This window comes from Nicotiana tabacum, chromosome 19, assembly GCF_000715075.1.
Source record: "Nicotiana tabacum cultivar K326 chromosome 19, ASM71507v2, whole genome shotgun sequence".
In the NCBI taxonomy this organism is placed as follows: domain Eukaryota; kingdom Viridiplantae; phylum Streptophyta; class Magnoliopsida; order Solanales; family Solanaceae; genus Nicotiana; species Nicotiana tabacum.
Window position 1 is genome coordinate 10,999,315 of NC_134098.1, and position 21,295 is coordinate 11,020,609.

The following is a 21,295-nucleotide window of genomic DNA, read 5'->3' on the forward strand; positions in this document are numbered from 1 at the left end:
CTTGTCAAAGGGCCGATGAGAGGCTAAAAATCATGGTAATCCTCTTCCCCATGCCTTCGATGATTCGAATGAAATGACTTTCTTATACTTAACTGATTCTCTTATGTGTAGGCCTGGGAAAAGATGTGGTCATGAGGCCCTCGTCTGGAAAGGAAGAGACTTTGGCCCCGGTTCCAAAACCGGTGAAGGATAACAAAAGAAAAAAGGGCCTCTACCTCCGAAGATCCAACACTTAAGACAAAGACGGCTCGTAAGCCGAGGAAGAACACCATCCCTTTGACCGAAGAGTCAGTTCGGCATTTGAGGGATGAAGACGAAGAGGAAGAAGAAAATGACGGGTCCATATTGGTGGCCCGAGTGAAGAAAAGCGTCGAGGCTCCAAAGGCTACTGAATCGATGAAGACCGCAAAGATTCTATTTTGTGATGAGGGAGTCTTGGGAAGAGAATTGGTCAAAGTCCCTGAATCATCGAGGATTGAGGCTACCTCCCACCATAATGAGCCAATGGTGGGTACGACTGCGGGGACTGTTTTCGAGGCCCCTCGAGATGGAGAGAATGCCCCAAGTGTGAGCACCTAATTTTTGCCCTAATATAAAATTACTCCTAAAAAATCCAAAAAATAGCTTTAAATTATTTTTCTATATTTTTACTTAGTTTGCTTTGTACGTATTCATGTTTGATGCATTTTTAAGTTGCATTTTAAATCCTAAAGAAAATACAAAAATATTTTTAATTTTTACATTTTTTAGATTTTAATTGCATAATTAATTGCATTTGTAAAACACTAAAATACCAAAAAATACATTTAGTCTACATGCATTTGTTAGATAATTGAATTAGTTAATTATAGAAAAATAGGTCATTAGGTTAATTTTACAAATTAGTTAAAATTAGGAGTGTTAAATAAATTGATTAGTCTTGAAAAATACAAAAAAAGAAAAGAGAAGGCTATGGGGTCTCATTACAGCTTTGGGCCAGGTTTCTAGTGGCCCATTTTCCTTCCATTCGCCCCAGCCCACTACCCGCCGGCCCAATATCCCCCTTCATCTCTAAAATAGACCCTAATTTCACCCTCCCCTTTGGATTCAGAAGATCAGAGATATCGGCAGACCCCCCTCCTTGATTCCCATTTTTTGAGAACGGATCCTCACTCTCAAAAAATATAGAACATACACACATTCAGTCAATTATTCATCAGCGAAAACACACGCATACCCAGGAGCAACAAAGACTCTAGAACGCAAATATTCCAGATCTGAAAATTTTTCAAAGAGTGTTCCGAATTTCCAATGAGCTGATTTCGCTGTTGTTTACTCTGCTGTCCAGTAGCTGAATTCCAACATCACGTCCGGCTTTCTGCCTTTATTTGGCTTTCGATTTTTGTTTGCTATTCAGGTATGAATTTTGATCCAAAAAATGTTGTAAGTTTTGTTTAGATGCTATATTGCAATAAAACTGGCAGTGATTGTTCCTTATACGTTTGAAAAAGTTCATCGCTGCTAATTACAAATTTGAATTAATGTTGAACTACTATGATGCATAAAGTTAGAATAAATCTGTGTGCAAAAAAATCGTTTGTTAAATCACTGTTAAGCCTTCACTTGTAAGACAACTGATTTGCGCTCAAGTGTGTTGAAATTCAGATATTTTTGTTCATTTAAAACTGGATTTGAAATTGAATTTCTCAGGTTAAATTAAAATTAGAAAAGGCTTCAACATCAAACCATGAGTCCAATTTGTATTAAATAACGTGAAGGTGGCCATTTGTGTAACAGTTAGTTCCAGTTGAGTAATGTTCTACCTTAGAATTTGAGCATCTTCGAATAGTTCTCCATATAGTCTGTTTCTTTCGTGTTTATATGGTTATATTTTAAGATCCTTATTTTGTTATAAGATTTTATTAGTTTCATTCTTAAATTTGAAACCGAAGCTGGGTGAGAGTTGCCATGAATTTGTTAAGTTGATTTGAGTTGCTTTATTAACTAGTAGGCTGTTTGGTTAGTATTTACGTTGACTGGGCCATCTGTTAGTCTTAGGGAATCAGAAAATTAAATTGGGATTATAATAGCACAGGTTGTTAGTTTGATCCCATTTCATAAATGAATTGATGAGGCAAATAAGTCATATGCCAGGCCCACTTCGTGATAATATACGACTGGCTTATCCCTTCTTTAGTAACAAGCATACTTTTCCATATTTAATCCACGTGATGTTTCTCCAACAATCATTCCATAACTCTTGTATCTTTACGCTTGATCTCAAATGTAAAAATTAATCATGAACATCGTAGCTTGCTTTAGATGCGAATAATAAATCATCGTGGCCATGGGTACGGTTCCCGTGGCATGGTCACGATACATAAATCCCAATTCGAGTGTGCGTTTCACGTGACTCGACCAGAACTTCAAACAATAATAAAAATATGCATATCGTAAATCGCGGGTGCATTTCATGTGGCGCGGTTTGCGACGTGTGCCAAAACGACAAGTGTACGACACCGTGACTTGTTCCAAAAATAATTCCATAAATAATTAAAAGCGGTTAAAAAGTAAAAATGCACAATAGGCTTTAAATATGTAATAAATCAGATAATTAGGCCAAGTATTAATTGTTAAGTGACTGTGCTAAAACCACTGAACTCGGGAGTGCCTCACACCTTCTCCCGGGTTAACAGAATTTCTTACCCGGTCTTCTGTGTTCGCGGACCATAAAATAGAGTCAATTTCCTTGATTTGGGATTTAAAATAAACCGGTGACTTGGGACACCATAACAACTAATCCAAGTGGCGACTCTGATAAATAAATAATCCCATTTCGATTAACGTCACTTTAATTGAAAAAACTCCCTATCCCCTTCGGAAAAAAGGAGGTGTGACAGCTCTGGCGACTCTGCTGGGGACAAGAACCCAGAACTTATGGTTCAGGGTTCAAAATTAGAGCTTAGAATAACTATCATACTTGGCTTTGGTTTATTATCTGATTTTTTTACATATTTAAGCCTAATGTGCTAAATGCCGCTTTTTACCGCTTTGATATTATGTGAATTGTATATAAACTGCTATGAAACCTTTCTTCTCTCTGAGTCTTCTAAATCTTCTGGGAAGCGTGCGCTTCGCGTGGCTTCTTTTCTGTTAGAGTCATATCCTAATTTTAGAACGAGGTTCGGATAAGTTGCAAAGTCGGTGAAGCTTCTGTATTCCCGGTACGCTTCTCCCCCCGGCTCGAGTTGTCCGCTTGGGTAAGCCAGGTCTAGAACAGTACACCCAGGATTTAAACTTAGAATAACATAGCCTCATGTCGGATCCCTAGTAGGAACGTTTGTTTGCATCACATGCATTTGACTTTGGGACTCAACACATGGGTTGGGTCTGTTCAGGACAGGTGTACCCAAATTAAAAGACCATCCTGATGCATTACGTGCTACTTGTGTATTCATTTTCTTCGGGTTATATGTTGATCGACTTCTAGAATAGAGAAAGAAAATCAAGAAGAAAAAAATCAACAAGAGTGAGGTAGGTATTTGAAATATTTCAAAACTCTGCCGAAATTTTGAAAAACAAAAGAGAGAAAATAAGCCAATATTTTAAAAATTCATATTTTCCCTGTTCCGTCAAAACTGGCAGAACTACGCGGGTCTGATTCTCACCGGATGTGAGATACGTAGGCAAATCTCATCGGTTCCGGCCCATAATTTTCAAAAAATTCAAAAATATTTTCCTTTACGTCATCTTTAGAAAGTCTTTCTTTTAGACCACAATTTTAAAAATCTAAAAATATTTTTCTTTACTTCCTTCTTTAGAAAGTCTTTCTTTTAGACCCCAATTTTAAAAAAAATACAAAAATATTTTCTTTTTAATTTCTTCTCAAAATCCAAAAATATTTTCATTCTTCTTTCGAAAATTGAAAAGAAAATTCAAGATTCAAAAATATTTTCTTTTTTCTTTAGAAGTATGTCTTTCATAAATTCAAAATAAAAGTCCAAAAATCGAAAAATATTTCCTTTCTTTTTTAGAAGTTTTTTCTTTCGAAATTCCAAAAAAAAAGTCAAAATTCCAAAAAAATAATATTTTCTTTCTTCTTTAGAAGTCTTTCTTTTCAAAAATTCTTTTTAAAAAAAACAAACAAATCGAAATCCAAAAATATTTTGTTTCTTCTTTATAAGTCTTTCTTTCGGAAATTAGAAACAAAAAAGAGAGTTAGTTTATTTCCTTTATTCTTGATCTTCCCGAACTACGCAGGATCTGATTCATGTTCCTACATGATACGTAGGCAACCCACATCAGGTTCGATCGACCATAAAAAAAGTGTTAAAAAAATGATGATAATAATAATAAGGACCGATTGAGTCCATTCTAACGTGTCTCTTGTTTTGAATTGTAAAGAAAGTTTGATGTGGTCGGTTTGTGGTAAGCTGGCAACAATAGATCCAAGGAAAAAATGCCATTGACAACTGGCATCGAAGCTGTTACAAGTGCTCAAGAGACTCAGGGTCAGAGGGTTCAACAAGAGTCTACTGTGGTTGAGGAAAATAGGGTACTGAAGTAGCAAATGACTGAAATATGTTAAGCATGGGCCAATGGCCAAGGACCGCCTTTTTCTATTCATGGTTTCCAAAAGTTCACATCCATTTTGACTACTACCATTCCGGTCTCATTGCATGATCCATCTTATCCACCTGGGTTGAGTCTTTATCCCAATTGTATGATTACAGCTGGAACTTCTGTTGCGCGCTCCCAAAGTGTGCCATTGACAACTAATCAAACAACCACTACTATTATGCCCGTCTTCACCATCCCACAGCCGACAGTGGTACAAAAGAAAACTCATGAGTCACAATTTGCTACCCAGCAAGAACAGTACCATTCTCCTGAGTACCACTCGTACCTATTTGATCTTCCTGCAAAAATTGAGAAGCCTGCCCAAAAGATGGCACAGGAAGAAATGACCCAAAGAATGAAAAGCTTAGAACAACAGTTGAAAAACATGCAAGGTTGGCAGGTCAGAAGAGTATTGCCTTCAAGGATCTATGTATGTTCCCCAATGTTGGTTTGCCACTTGGTTTCAAGATCCCCAAATTTGAAAAGTATGATGGACACGGCGACCCCATAGCTCACTTGAAAAGGTATTGCAATCAGCTAAGAGATGTTGGAAGAAATGAAGAATTACTAATGGCTTATTTTGGGGAAAGCCTGACAGGGGTAGCCTCTGAATGGTTTATTGATCAAGACACCTCTCACTGGCATGTCTAGGATGACATGGCCCGGGCCTTTGTCAGACAATTCCAGTACAACATCGACATCGCCCCAAACCGCAATTCCCTTTCTAAGCTGAAGAAAAAATCGACTGAAAGCTTCAGGGAATATGCCATTAAATGGAGAGAGCAAGCAGCTAGAGTTAAGCCACCCATGGATGACCACGAGCTAATCACTGTCTTACTTCAAGCTCAAGAGCCAGATTATTTTCAAAACATGATGTCCGCAGTTGGCAAATCCTTCCCGGAAGCAATCAAATTTGGGGAAATAGTTGAGATTGGCCTTAAGACAGGCAGAATTATAAGTCAAGTAGCTCTCAAAGCTGCAACTCAGGCTGTCCAGATTGAATCTGATAATTTTAGTGACACGAATGAGAAGGATGAAGAAACCATGATGACAATAAGGTCGAGAAGAGGTCCTAGGAGAACATCTCGAAGGTATGAGCAGCCTCATCAGGTTTTCGATGATTCCCCTGAGCACTACTATCCACCTCAGAACCCACAATACTCTATTGCTCCACTTCAGTATGTTGTCCAGCCACCAAGACACCCCAGAAGGCGAGCACCAGCACCACAAAATTTCCACCAGCTTTCACAAAATTTTCAAGTGCCCTATAACCCACATCCAAGCAGGGGTATAGAGGGGAACAAAGGTTGAAAGATAATTTTACACCAATAGGAGAGTCCTATGCAATTGTGTTTGAGAAATTAAAGTATTATGACATGGTTGCACCTATTCCTCCAAATCATGTAGACCCACGTGAAAGAAGCTTTGACCCTTCTAAAAGGTGTGAATACCATTCCAATGCCTAGGGGCACAATGTTGAAAGTTGTCAGGATTTAAAAAGAGAAATAGAAAGGATGATCCAGGAAAACTGATTGTGATCCAAGATAATGACACCCAGAATATCACGCAGAATCCTTTACATGCACATGATGATGCACACTTTATGTGGATGATGTGTGGTGACATGGAGTATGAAAATCCTCTCAGGAATTTGCCGACTGGAATTGGAGAAGGCAATGGTGATTCTGATGAGCAAATTTGTGGCTAAATGTCAAGCTTAGCAATTGAAAAGTCATTCCCTCCTCACTAGGAAGGAATCTTGGTAGCTTGTTTTGATGTTTTTTCTATTATCTGGGTTATTCCAGGGTGTGATCCAGATTTTATTTGTTTTATTGAGTCAAACCCTTCTATTCCTCTATTTTATTTATGTGAGTCTTGTCTGTCCGTTTTATTGCTATTTTCATTACCCGGGTTATTTTAGGGTTGTAACTCAGATTTTAGGTTGTTTGTCTTGTTGTTTACTCAATGAAATACAATTTATCTTTTTGTGTCATTCCATGCTTAGTTCTTTTCCCGCTTGTTTTAGTGATATGACATGCATGTGGAATTTTTGGCCAGATCTTAGAAAACTGATTTAAGCTTGAATTGGATAAATGAGAAAAAAGAACTTTTGAGGATGAATAAAGAGTTGAAACACTTTGGAATTAAGCTCGAATAAAAATGACCCGAGGAGGTTAATGATCTTTACCTTCAAATCATTGTGAAGGTCGGGTTTGAGGAAGAATCAATTGAAGTTTATTGGAAAGTTTGACATTAATGGGTGAAAAGTGTCTTCCGACCATGACACACCAAGAAGACAGACATGTTCATCAATGCTATGTCGCGAAAGGAAACCATGATTGGCATTCTAGAGGCTAGGAGGCCCTTGTTCTACTACCCAAACTCTTTATACCCTTTGTTACACCTTTTGAGCCTGTGTTATTTTCTTTGATCACCCTCTTTTGGAATCAAGTTTAGAGTCAAAAGTCAAAAATAAAAAATGAAAAGAAAAGTCCATGCTCCCAAAGTACAAACTGGGGAAACTCTTAGAAAGTTCAAGTGAAAAAAAAGAAAGAAAAAAGAACATTCGAAGGTCCATGCCCCTAGAAAATAGAAGTTGGGGCCGTTTGTTTTGAAAACAAAAAAAAAGGAAGAAAGAAGGAAAAATGAGAAAAAAAGAAATAAAAAGAAAAAGAAAGAAAGATGAAAAAAAAAATAGTTAGTTCAGAGGTTTGAACTACGTTTGACATGATTCCTTTTAAAAAAAAAAGGATACGTAGGGAGACTTAGACGGTTCGGTCCAACTAAATCAGAAGAAAAAAATTTCCAAAAATCCCCTGTATCTGAAACTGGGGCAAAGATTTTATTTCAATTTTGAAAGAGTCGATTCCAAGAGTTGTAAGTCTACAACCCCCTCATTTTGAGTCTACTTTGAGCCTTATGTCGTCCCTTCTTTCCAACCCTATCCAAAACCATTCCAAATAAAGACCTCCTAATCAGCCTTCAAGAATGCCAAGAGACGCATGCAATGAGCAACAATTGTCACACGATATAGAACACTGTCAGTTTGCTCACACAAGAAAGCAAAAGAAAAAGGAAAATAAAAGAAAAATGAGAGAGTCTTACTAGTGAAAACCCTCACGGGCACTGTAAGGCGACAGTAAGAAGAGATAAATAAATGAGAGAGACTTGTTGGTGAAAATCCCTCGGGGCACCACTAGTCGAGAGTGAGTTGTGAAGCTGATGCAAGGAATTGACATGAACAAAACAAACCCGGCTTTAGAGGTCATAAGAATGGTAAAAAGAAAGATTGAATCAGTTTGATAAATCAGACCCTTGAGTCCAAAATACATGTCATGATCATTGAGGCTAGTTACCAAAAAAAAAGAAAGAAAAAAAAGGGAAACTCTTCCCTATTTCCTTCTCGACAAGGGCATTTATTGTTAATATTGTTTCTTTGCATCATTGTGTCCTTCACTCTGAGTCACTCCTTGTCAAAACAAGCAAGAAAAGATTTCAAAATCTGCTACAACCTTTTCAGTTGCACAAAGTTAATTTGGCTAGCACAGTCAGGTGTTACAGTCAACATGCCTTGAGGATTCATGCAAAGGCTTCCCCCCAAAATACCCTTATCAGCCTACTTGGCTAAAGCAAGCAAAGATAACCTCGAGGTTAATCAGGGGCTCAAGCTCTCTATAGTACTGAACAAGGACTATGAAGTGTGCACATCGTGCAAAAGGCACTTACAAGTTGTGATTTTCTCTGACAGACAACTTGCTCCCAAAGCAAAAGCCATTCAAGATATCAGAAAAGGTTATCTAAGAAAAGAAATCTCTTTTTTGAGACAAGGCTGATTGAGCCACAAAACACAAATGGTACTGGGAGCTAAATAATCATGGTTCATATAGAAAGTAAAGGTCTCTTGAAAGCAACAACAGAGTCTCCTAGCAGTGAAACCAACTGCCAATACAGTCGGTCTTCCAAAGGCTGGATGATCACAAAGCCAAGCTGCCCAAGATTCAAGGCCACAAACCGACCACCACTTTTAAAACTGACAAAATTTTTTTTGTTTGAAACAGGAACAAAGCAGTGCAAGGAAGTTGGTACAAAAATAAAAAAAAAAAAAGAAAAAAAAAAGAAAGAAAAAGAAAAAAGAAGAGAAGAGCCGACAAAGGGAAGTTTCTCAAATCTTTGCCTTTATCTGTCTTGCTAATGTGCATAAAATGTTGCCATTGCTCTTCACATTTTTCCTCCTAGGATAAAAAGTCCTAGTCTGATGGAGTTTCTCCTAATCAAAATCTTAGTCCGATGAATCTTTCTCCTAAGATAGAAGACCTAGTCTGATGAATTTTCTCCTAGGCTCGAAATCTTAGTCTAATGAATCTTTCTCCTAAGATAGAAGACCTAGTCTGATGAACTTTCTCCTAGGATCAAAATCTTAGTCTGATAAATCTTTCTCCTAAGATAGAAAACCTAGTTTGATGAATTTCTTCTAAGATAGAAAACCTAGTCTGATGAATTTTCTTCTAGGATAAACGTCTTAGTCTGATGAATCTTTCTCCTAAGATAATAAAACAAAAGACCCAGTCTGATGAACTTTCTCCTAGGATCAAAATCATAGTTTGATGAATCTTTCTCCTAAGATAGAAAACCTAGTCTGATGAATTTTCTTCTAGGATCGAAATCTTAGTCTGATGAATTTTCTCCTAGGATCGAAATCTTAGTCTGATGAATCTTTCTCCTAAGATAATAAAAAAGAGTCTTAGTCTGATGAAATTTCTCCTAGGATCAAAATCTTAGTCTGATGAATCTTTCTCCTAAGATAGAAGACCTAGTCTGATGAACTTTTTCCTAGGATAGAAATCTTAGTCTGATGAATCTTTCTCCTAAGATACCAAAAAAAAAAGAAAAGAGACCTACTCTGATGAATTTTCTCCTATGATAGAAGACCTAGTCTGATGAACTTTCTCCTAGGATTAAAATCTTAGTCTGATGAATCTTTCTCCTAAGATACCATAAAAAAGACCTAGTCTGATGAACTTTCTCCTAGGATCAAAATCTTAGTCTGATGAATCTTTCTCCTAAGATACCATAAAAAAAAAGACCTAGTCTGATGAATTTTCTCCTAGGATAATAAATTTAAAAAACGGGAAGTCTGGATTTTAAAAAAAGGTCACTTTTTAGTTTTCTTAAGTTATCAATCTTTAGTTTTCTTGAAATCAGGGGCCCCGCCTGGAGAATAGGGTTAGTTTTTAGTTTAGTCAAGCTTAGTTTATAGTTTTTCGCAAGCTCAATCTCAAATTTAGGAGACGCACTTCCTAGTTTGGGTTTTTCAGATTTTTATTTCTTTAGGAGACGCATATCCTAGTCGAGTCTTCAATTTTACTCTCATCATTGCATCATTCATCAATAGCATAGGTGATTTATAGTTCTGCTAACAACTCACAAATCTTCCTAGTGCAAACTGGGGCAGAAAATGTTTTTTTGTTTTGTCTATTTTGTTGTAGTATCAAGCGCCCACCTGGAGAATGAGGAAATTTATTTCAGGTTTTAAGTCAGCATTAGGTGCCCACCTGGAGAATGAGGGAATTCATTTTAAGTGTTAAGTCAACATCATGATTCCTCAGAAGTCTTCTTTATAGGTCTTTCTTTCGAAAATTAGAAACAAAAAAGAGAGTTAGTTTATTTCCTTTATTCTTGATCTTCCCGAACTACGCAAGATCTGATTCATGTTCCTACATGATACGTAGGCAACCCACATCAGGTTCGATCGACCATAAAAAAAAGTGTTAAAAAAATGATGATAATAATAATAAGGACCGATTGAGTCCATTCTAACGTGTCTCTTATTTTGAATTGTAAAGAAAGTTTGAGGTGGTCGGTTTGTGGTAAGCTGGCAACACAAGATCCAAGGGAAAAAGGCCATTGACAACTGGCATCGAAGTTGTTACAAGTGCTCAAGAGACTCAGGGTCAGAGGGTTCAATAAGAGTCTACTGTGGTTGAGGAAAATAGAGTACTGAAGTAGCAAATGACTGAAATGTGTCAAGCATGGGCCAATAGCCAAGGACCGCCTTTTTCTATTCATGGTTTCCCAGAGTTCACATCCATTTTGACTACTACCATTCCGGTCTCATTGCATGATCCATCTTATCCACCTGAGTTGAGTCTTTATCCCAACTGTATGACTACAGCTGGAACTTCTGTTGTGCGCTCCTAAAGTGTGCCATTGACAACTAATCAAACAACCACTACTTTTATGCCCGTCTTCACCATCCCACAGCCGACAGTGGTACAAAAGAAAACTCATGAGTCACAATTTGCTACCCAGCAAAAACAGTACCATTCTCTTGAGTACCACTCGTACCTATTTGATCTTCCTGCAAAAATTGAGAAGCCTGCCCAAAAGATGGCACAGGAAGAAATGACCCAAAGAATGAAAAGCTTAGAACAACAGTTTAAAAACATGCAAGAGTTGGCAGGTCAGAAGAGTAATGCCTTCAAGGATCTATGTATGTTCCCCAATGTTGGTTTGCCACTTGGTTTCAAGATCCCCAAATTTGAAAAGTATGATGGACACGACGACCCCATAGCTCACTTGAAAAGGTATTGCAATAAGCTAAGAGGTGTTGGAAGAAATGAAGAATTACTAATGGCTTATTTTGGAGAAAGCCTGACAGGGGTAGCCTCTGAATGGTTTATTGATCAAGACACCTCTCACTGGCATGTCTAGGATGACATGGCCTGGGCCTTTGTTAGACAATTCTACTACAACATCGACATTGCCCCAGACCGCAATTCCCTTTCTAAGCTGAAGAAGAAATCGACTGACAGCTTCAAGGAATATGCCATTAAATGGAGAGAGCAAGCAGCTATAGTTAAGCCACCCACAGATGGCCACGAGCTAATCACTGTCTTACTTCAAGCTCAAAAGCCAAATTATTTTCAAAACATGATGTCCCAGTTGGCAAATCCTTCCCGGAAGCAATCAAAATTGGGGAAATAGTTGAGAATGGCCTTAAGACAGGCAGAATTATAAGTCAAGCAGCTCTCAAAGCTGCAACTCAGGCTGTTCAAATTGAATCGGGTAATTTTAGTGACATGAAGGAGAATGATGAAGAAACCATGATGACAATAAGGTAGAGAAGAGGTCCTAGGAGAACATCTCGAAGGTATGAGCAGCCTCATCAGGTTTTCGATGATTTCCCTGAGCACTACTATCCACCTCAGAACCCACAATACTCTATTACTCCACTTAAGTATGTTGTCCACCCACCAAGACACCCCAGAAGGCGAGCACCAGCACCGTAAAATCTCCACCAACCTTCACAAAATTTTCAAGTGCCCTATAACCCACATCCAGGTCAGGGGTATAGATGGGAACAAAGGTTGAAAGATAATTTTACACCAATAGGAGAGTCCTATGCAAGTGTGTTTGAGAAATTAAAGCGTTATGACATGATTGCACCTATTCCTCCAAATCATGTAGACCCACGTGCAAGAAGCTTTGACCCTTCTAAAAGGTGTGAATACCATTCCAATGCCTAGGGGCACAATGTTGAAAGTTGTCAGGATTTGAAAAGAGAAATAGAAAGGATGATCCAGGAAAAACTGATTGTGATCCAAGATAATGACACCCAGAATATCACGCAGAATCCTTTACATGCACATGATGATGCACACTTTATGTGGATGATGTGTGGTGACATGGAGTATGAGAATCCTCTCAGGAATTTGCCGACTGAAATTGGAGAAGGCCATGGTGATTCTGATTAGCAAATTTGTGGCTAAATGTCAAGTTTAGCAATTAAAAAGTCATTCCCTCCTCACTAGGAAGGAATCTTGGTAGCTTGTTTTGATGTTTTTTTCTATTATCTGTGTTATTCCAGGGTGTGATCCAGATTTTATTTGTTTTATTGAGTCAAACCCTTCTATCCCTCTATTTTGTTTGTGTGAGTCTTGTCTGTCCGTTTTATTGCTATTTTCATTACCCGGGTTATTTTAGGGTTGTAACTCGGATTATAGGTTATTTGCCTTGTTGTTTACTCAATGAAATACAGTTTGTCTTTTTGTGTCATTCCATGCTTAATTCTTTTTCCGCTAGTTTTAGTGATATGACATGCATGTGGAATTTTTGGCCAGATCTTAGAAAACCGATTTAAGCTTGAATTGGATAAATGAGAAAAAAATAACTTTTGAGGATGAATAAAGAGTTGAAATACTTTGGAATTAAGCTCGAATAAAAATGACCCGAGGAGGTTAATGATCTTTACCTTCAAATCATTGTGAAGGTCGGGTTTAAGGAAGAATCAATTGAAGTTTATTGGAAAGTTTGACATTAATGGGTGAAAAGTGTCTTCCGACCATGACACACCAAGAAGACAGACATGTTCATCAATGCTATGTCGCGAAAGGAAACCATGATTGGCATTCTAGAGGCTAGGAGGCCCTTGTTCTACTACCCAAACTCTTTATACCCTTTGTTACACCTTTTGAGCCTGTGTTATTTTCTTTGATCACCCTCTTTTGGAATCAAGTTTAGAGTCAAAAGTCAAAAATAAAAAATGAAAAGAAAAGTCCATGCTCCCAAAGTACAAACTGGAAAAACTCTTAGAAAGTTCAAGTGAAAAAAAAAAGAAAAAAGAACATTCGAAGGTCCATGCCCCTAGAAAATAGAAGCCGGGGCAGTTTGTTTTGAAAACCAAAAAAAAAAGAGAAGAAAGAAGGAAAAATGAGAAAAAAAGAAAGAAAAAGAAAAAGAAAAAGAAAGAAAGATGAAAAAAAAAAAGTTAGTTCAGAGGTTTGAACTACGTTTGACATGATTCCTTTTAAAAAAAAGGATACGTAGGAAGCCTTAGACGGTTCAGTCCAGCTAAATAAGAAGAAAAAAAATTCCAAAAATCCCCAGTATCTGAAACTGGGGCAAAGAATTTATTTCAATTTTGAAAGAGTCGATTCCATGTGTTGTAAGTCTACAACCCCCTCATTTTGAGTCTACTTTGAGCCTTATGTCGTCCCTTCTTTCCAACCCTATCCAAAAACCTTCTAAATAAAGACCTCCTAATCAGCCTTCAAGAATGCCAAGAGACGCATACAATGAGCAACAGTTGTCACACGACATAGAACACTGTCAAGTTGCTCACACAAGAAAGCAAAAGAAAAAGGAAAATAAAAGAAAAATGAGAGAGTCTTACTAGTGAAAACCTTCACGGGAACTGTAAGGCGACGGTAAGAAGAGATAAATAAATGAGAGAGACTTGCTGGTGAAAATCCCTCGGGGCACCACTAGTCGAGAGTTAGTTGTGAAGCTGATGCAAGAAATTGGCATGAACTAAACAAACCCGGCTTTAGAGGTCATAAGAATGTAAAAAGAAAGATTGAATTAGTTTGATAAATTAGGCCATTGAGTCCAAAATGCATCTCATGATCATTGAGGCTAGTTACCAAAAAAAAAAGAAAAAAAAAGAAAAGAAAAAAAGGGGTAAACTCTTCCCTATTTCCTTCTCGACAAGGGCATTTCTTGTTAATATTGTTTCTTTGCATCATTTTGTCCTTCACTCTGAGTCACTCCTTGTCAAAACAAGCAAGAAAAGATTTCAAAATCTGCTACTAGCTTTTCAGTTGCACAAAGTTAATTTGGCCAGCACAGTTAGGTGTTACAGTCAACATGCCTTGAGGATTCATGCAAAGGCTTCCCCCCAAAATACCCTTATCAGCCTACTTGGCTAAAGCAAGAAAAGATAACCTCGAGGTTAATCAGGGGCTCAAGCTCTCTATAGTAATGAACAAGGACTACAAAGTGTGCACATCGTGCAAAAGGCCTTTACAAGTTGTGATTTTCTCTGACAGACAAATTGCTCCAAAAGCAAAAGCCATTCAAGATATCAGAAAAGGTTATCTAAGAAAATAACTCTTTTTTTTGAGACAAGGCTGATTGAGCCACAAAACACAAATGGCACTGGGAGCGAAATAATCATGGTTCATATAGAAAGTAAAGGTCTCTTGAAAGCAACAACAGAGTCTCCCAGCAGTGCAACAAACTACCAATACAGTCGGTCTTCCAAAGGCTGGATGATCACAAAGCCAAGCTGCCCAAGACTCAAGGCCATAAACCGACCACCACTTTTAAAACTGACAAAATTTCTTTTGTTTGAAACAGGAACAAAGCAGTGCAAGGAAGTTGGTTCAAAAACAAAAAAAAAAAAAGAAAAAGAAGAAAAGAAAGAAAAATAAAAAAAAGAAGAGAAGAGCCGACAAAGGAAAGTTTCTCAAATCTTTGCCTTTATCTGTCTTGCTAGTGTGCATAAAATGTTGCCATTGCTCTTCACATTTTTCCTCCTAGGATAATAAGTCCTAGTCTGATGGATCTTCTCCTAATCAAAATCTTAGTCTGATGAATCTTTCTCCTAAGATAGAAGACCTAGTTTGATGAATTTTCTCCTAGGATCGAAATCTTAGTCTAATGAATCTTTATCCTAAGATAGAAGACCTAGTCTGATGAACTTTCTCCTAGGATCAAAATCTTAGTCTGATAAATCTTTCTCCTAAGATAGAAAACCTAGTTTGATGAATTTCTCCTAAGATAGAAAACCTAGTCTGATGAATTTTCTCCTAGGATAAACGTCTTAGTCTGATGAATCTTTCTCCTAAGATAACCAAAAAAAAAGACCTAGTCTGATGAACTTTCTCCTAGGATCAAAATCTTAGTCTGATGAATCTTTCTCCTAAGATAGAAAACCTAGTCTGATGAATTTTCTCCTAGGATCAAAATCTTAGTCTGATGAATTTTCTCCTAAGATCGAAATCTTACTCTGATGAATCTTTCTCCTAAGATAATAAAAAAGAGACTTAGTTTGATGAATTTTCTCATAGGATCAAAATCTTAGTCTGATGAATCTTTCTCTTAAGATAGAAGACCTAGTCTGATGAACTTTCTCCTAGGATAGAAATCTTAGTCTGATGAATCTTTCTCCTAAGATACCAAAAAAAAGAAAAGAGACCTAGTCAGATGAATTTTTTCCTAGAATCAAAATCTTAGTCTGATGAATCTTTCTCCTAAGATAACAAAAAAAGAGGAATCTTTCTCCTAAGATACCATAAAAAAGACCTAGTCTGATGAACTTTCTCCTAGGATCAAAATCTTAGTCTGATGAATCTTTCTCCTAAGATACCATAAAAAAAAGACCTAGTCTGATGAATTTTCTCCTACGATAATAAGTTTAAAAAACGGGAAGTCTGGATTAAAAAAAAGGTCAATTTTTAGTTTTCTAAGTTATCAATCTTTAGTTTTCTTGAAATCAGAGGTCCCGCCTGGAGAATAGGGTTAGTTTTTAGTTTAGTCAAGCTTAGTTTATAGTTTTCTGCAAGCTCAATCTCAAATTTAGGAGACACACTTCCTAGTTTGGGTTTTTCAGATTTTTATTTCTTTAGGAGACACATATCCTAGTCGAGTCTTTAATTTTACTCTCATCATTGCATCATTCATCAATAGCATAGGTGATTTATAGTTCTGCTAACAACTCACAAATCTTCCTAGTGCAAACTGGGGCAGAAAAGTTTTTTTTGTTTTGTCTATTTTGTTGTAGTATCAGGCGCCCACCTGGAGAATGAGGGAATTCATTTCAGGTTTTAAATCAGCATTAGGCTCCCACCTGGAGAATGAGGGAATTCATTTCAGGTTTTAAGTCAGCATTAGGCGCCCACCTGGAGAATGAGGGAATTCATTTCAAGTGTTAAGTCAACATCAGGCACCCACCTGGAAAACGAGGGAATTCATTTCAAGTTTTTAAGTCAGCAGGCCCCCACTTGGAAAACAAGGGAATTCATTTCAAGTTTTAAGGCATCAAGCGCGCACCTGGAGAACGAGGGAATTTCTTTCAAGTTTTAAGTCAGCATCAGGTGCCCACCTGGATAATGAGGGAATTTGTTTCAATTTTCAAGTCATTAGCAGGCGCCCACCTGGAGAACGAGGGAATTCATTTCAATTTTCAAGTCAGTTGCTGGCGCCCACCTGAAGAACGAGGGTAGTCCGAGATGACAAAGGAAGAAGTCTCAATCCAGAATAAAAGAAAAAAAAAAGAAGAGAAGTGAATCCAAAATGCAGAAGCCGATGAAAGATGTGAACTGCTCAAGACATGGCTGAAGTTACAAGCTTTGCATGTCCCGTCTTGATCCGAAAAGTTGAAGAAGAAAGAACTAGCACCTGCAGCTAGCAAGCATCAAGGTTCAAATCAAAAGTCCGCATGAAGAACCATTCAAGACTCAAGATCAAGCTTTAGAAGACTCATAGATAGGAATCTTGTAACTCGTAGCTGATAGGCTTAGTTAGTTTCTTTTTCATTTTGACTTTGGTGTAATAGGGTGCTCAGCAAGAAGTAAATAGCAGTAACAACAGTGAAATCACATCTTCTCGGTAGTCCCAGCTACCTAAACTTCTAGAACTACACTGACCTGATTCCTTTATAGCCAAAGATATGTAGGCAACCTCCGAAGCAAAGTTCGGTCAAACTTTTCAAAAAATGCTTCCCATGGAGTATCCAAATGGGCAAAAATTGCTTGTAATTGCTCACTTTATCTTAGTCCGAAAACTTTTCATGTTTCCGAGCAAAGAGGGGCAGCTGTGAACACCTAATTTTTGCCCTAATATAAAATTACTCCTAAAAAATCCAAAAAATAGCTTTAAATTATTTTTCTATATTTTTAGTTAGTTTGCTTTGTACGTATTCATGTTTGATGCATTTTTAAGTTGCATTTTATATCCTAAAGAAAATACAAATTTTTTTTTAATTTTTACATTTTTAGATTTTAATTGCATAATTAATTGCATTTGTAAAACACTAAAATATCAAAAAATACATTAGTAACTCTACATGCATTTGTTAGTTAAATGAATTAGTTAATTATAGAAAAATAGGTCATTAGGTTAATTTTACAAATTAGTTGGAATTAGGAGTGTTAAATAAATTGATTAGTCTTGAAAAATACAAAAAAAGAAAAGAGAAGGCTATGGGGTCTCATTACAGCTTTGGGCCAGGTTTCTAGTGGCCCATTTTCCTTCCATTCGCCCCAGCCCACTACCCGCCGGCCCAATATCCCCCTTCATCTCTAAAATAGACCCTAATTTCACCCTCCCCTTTGGATTCAGAAGATCAGAGATATCGGCAGACCCCCCTCTTTGATTCCCATTTTTTGAGAATGGAGCCTCACTCTCAAAAAACAAAGAACATACACACATTCAGTCAATTATTCATCAGCGAAAACACACGCATACCCAGGAGCAGCAAAGACTCTAGAACGCAAGTATTCCAGATCTGAAAATTTTTCAAAGAGTGTTCCGAATTTCCAATGAGCTGATTTCGCTGTTGTTTACTCTGCTGTCCAGTAGCTGAATTCCAACATCACGTCTGGTTTTCAGCCTTTATTTGGCTTTCGATTTTTGTTTGCTATTCAGGTATGAATTTCGATCCAAAAAATACTGTAAGTTTTGTTTAGATGCTATATTGCAATAAAACTGGCAGTGATTATTCCTTATACGTTTGAAAAAGTTCATCGCTGCTAATTGCAAATTTGAATTAATGTTGAAATACTCTGATGCATAAAGTTAGAATAAATCTGTCTGCAAAAAAATCATTTGTTAAATCACTGTTAAGCCTTCACTTGTAAGACAACTGATTTGCGCTCAAGTGTGTTGAAATTCAGATATTTTTGTTCATTTAAAACTGGAACTGAAATTGAATTTCTCAGGTTAAATTAAAATTAGAAAAGTCTTCAACATCAAACCATGAGTCCAATTTATATTAAATAACGTGAAGGTGGCCATTTGTGTAACAGTTAGTTCCAGTTGAGTAATGTTCTACCTTAGAATTTGAGTATCTTCGAATAGTTCTCCATATAGTCTGTTTCTTTCGTGTTTATATGGTTATGTTTTAAGATCCTTATTTTGTTATAAGATTTTATTAGTTTCATTCTTAAATTTGAAACCGAAGCTGGGTGAGAGTTGCCATGAATTTGTTAAGTTGATTAGAGTTGCTTTATTAACTAGTAGGCTATTTGGTTAGTATTTACGTTGACTGGGCCATCTGTTAGTCTTAGGGAATCAGAAAATTAAATTGGGATTATAATAGCACAGGTTGTTAGTTTGATCCCATTTCATAAATGAATTGATGAGGCAAATAAGTCATATGCCAGGCCCACTTCGTGATAATATGCGACTGGCTTATCCCTTCTTTAGTAACAAGCATACTTTTCCATATTTAATCCACGTGATGTTTCTCCAACAATCATTCCATAACTCTTGGATCTTCACGCTTGATCTCAAATGTAGCAATTAATCATGAACATCGTAGCTTGCTTTAGACGCGAATAATAAATCATCGTGGCCATGGGTACGGTTCCCGTGGCATGGTCACGATACGTAAATCCCAATTCGAGTGTGCGTTTTACGTGACTCGACCAGAACTTCAAACAATAATAAAAATATGCATGTCGTAAATCGCGGGTGCATTTCATGTGGCGCGGTTTGCGACGTGTACCAAAAACACAAGTGCATGACATCGTGACTTGTTCCAGAAATAATTCCATAAATAATTAAAAGCGATTAAAAAGTAAAAATGCACAATAGACTTTAAATATGTAATAAATCAGATAATTAGGCCAAGTATTAATTGTTAAGCGACCGTACTAAAATCACGAAACTCGGGAGTGCCTCACACCTTCTCCCGGGTTAATAGAATTTCTTACCCAGTCTTCTGTGTTTGCGGACCATAAAATAGAGTCAATTTCCTCGATTTGGGATTTAAAATAAACCGGTGACTTGGGACACCATAACAACTATTCCAAGTGGCAAATTATAGTTTTGGGATTTAATCGATAAGTGAGGGATCTATTGCTATGGGTATTTGTACAATGCCTGTGTATGAGGACTTGAGCCTACAGATTGAAAGGGTTTGTGAAAAGTCTCCAGGGTAAGTCTGTTAACCAAGAATTATTGTTTAAATCGGCCTTGATCAAACCAAGTCCTCCTTGTTCCTTTGGAGTAGTTATTATGTCCCAAATGACCATGTGAAGCTTAGTTTTCTTATCATTAGAACCCCAAAGAAAGTCACGTTGTATTTTGTCAATAGAGTTGGTGATTTTCCGAGGGAGTTTTATGTATTGCATCACATGATTTGGGATGGTATTGAGAGTGGATCTTATAAGAGTGGTTCTACCTGTAATATTTAAAAAGTTTATTTTCTAACCTACAAGTCTAGACTTCATATTATCCAGCACAAATTGAAAATCAGAATTTTTTGACCTTTTATAAAATATTGAAAATCCAAGATACTTTCCAAAAGTCGTACCTTCCTTAATATTAAGAATATTACAAATGTCTTGCTTGAGGTTAATGGTACCATTTTTGAAAAAAATAATCTTAGGTTTAGCATAATTAATATTTTTCCTAGAAAAGCTACAAAAGGCATGCATAATCTTCTTAATCGAATTACTAGTCTTTATGGAATCTTGAGCCATGAAAGTGAGATCATCAGCATAAAAAATATGTGATAAACGAGGTGCTGCTCTACCTATTTTAATGGGGATTCAATGCTTCGTTTCCACTATATTTACCCAAAAACGGATGGAGTGAAATTTATACGTAGTTCTAAGATACGTGGTACAACTTGGCACAAATCAGAAAGTAAGTAAAAATATACTGGGTATTGACTGTATAAAGAATGAAATACAAATCAAACTGAGTGAAAAATATTTTGTGAACAAGCAAGATGAATCATTATACTAAGCCCAAAAAGGGATAATCTCTATATGAATATTAGTATGTTTTTCTCTGTGAATATCAATAATATAAGAGTGTATGAATGACATGATATCTGATTCCCCATAGAAATAATAACTATCCCTCTTATAGTGGAGAGATACTACTTAAGATATAATTAAAAATACATAGTGGGAATCCCATGATAGATTAGTTTTTTCATAATTCCCGCCGAGATTCTCTCCCTTAGTGCGGCTGTAATGACTCTTGTCTCTTGGCTCGATCTTGATCGGACTTGGTGTTGGTCGATTTCCAGGTTTAGAGCTCGATATTGGTTCGGGGCCCGAAATTGATTTTGGCTCGGTATTAGTCGGTCTCTGGCTCTTAAGCTTGATAACACCGCCTCACATCATAGTTCGATTTGGAATCGAGCTCGGTACTTAATTGGTCCCCGAAACTTGAGCTTGGTAACCTGGCTTCAGATCTCATTTCGATATTATGAAGACGACTTTCGGTCCATTACGTTCCAATCTTTAGTAATCATTCGAAGGTCGAAAACCGATTTTGACCGTATACAGATAATTCCCTTATTTCTCGGAAAGAATATGGCGAGAAATGACATGATTTTCCAACGGCATGACTAGATATACACTGACGTTTGCATCGAACCCGACCATGATGTACGTGATAGCTGTCCCGTTGGTCCAGTTATCAAGGCATTAAATGTGTGTTAGACGATGGTCGACCGTTGCTAATATTGAACCGTCATTACCAGTTCTATAAATAGCTCATCTCTTTACCATTTTTTACTTTCAGATCCCAATCACCAAATCTACTAAGTTCTTATTGTATCTTCTGAGTTCTTTATCTGTAAATTTATGATTTTCACTGCAAAATCCCTCTTTAGAACACCAAATCTTGTCATCTTTTCTATCTTCAATCTTCAAATACCAATGGCGAAAACGTC

At 37.1% G+C, this 21,295-nt stretch overlaps 1 protein-coding gene across 4 annotated transcripts in view; it reads left to right on the plus strand.

Moving 5' to 3' along the window:
* The first annotated feature begins 900 nt into the window (after window positions 1–900).
* Window positions 901–21,295, plus strand: part of LOC107785867 (mavicyanin-like) — a 32,030-nt gene continuing 11,635 nt past the window's right edge. For all 4 annotated transcript variants that reach the window (XR_001647980.2, XR_012703191.1, XR_001647979.2 and 1 more), the window contains exon 1: window positions 901–18,027. The gene's annotated coding sequence lies outside the window, so the exon portion shown is untranslated. The remainder of the gene's footprint in view (window positions 18,028–21,295) is intronic.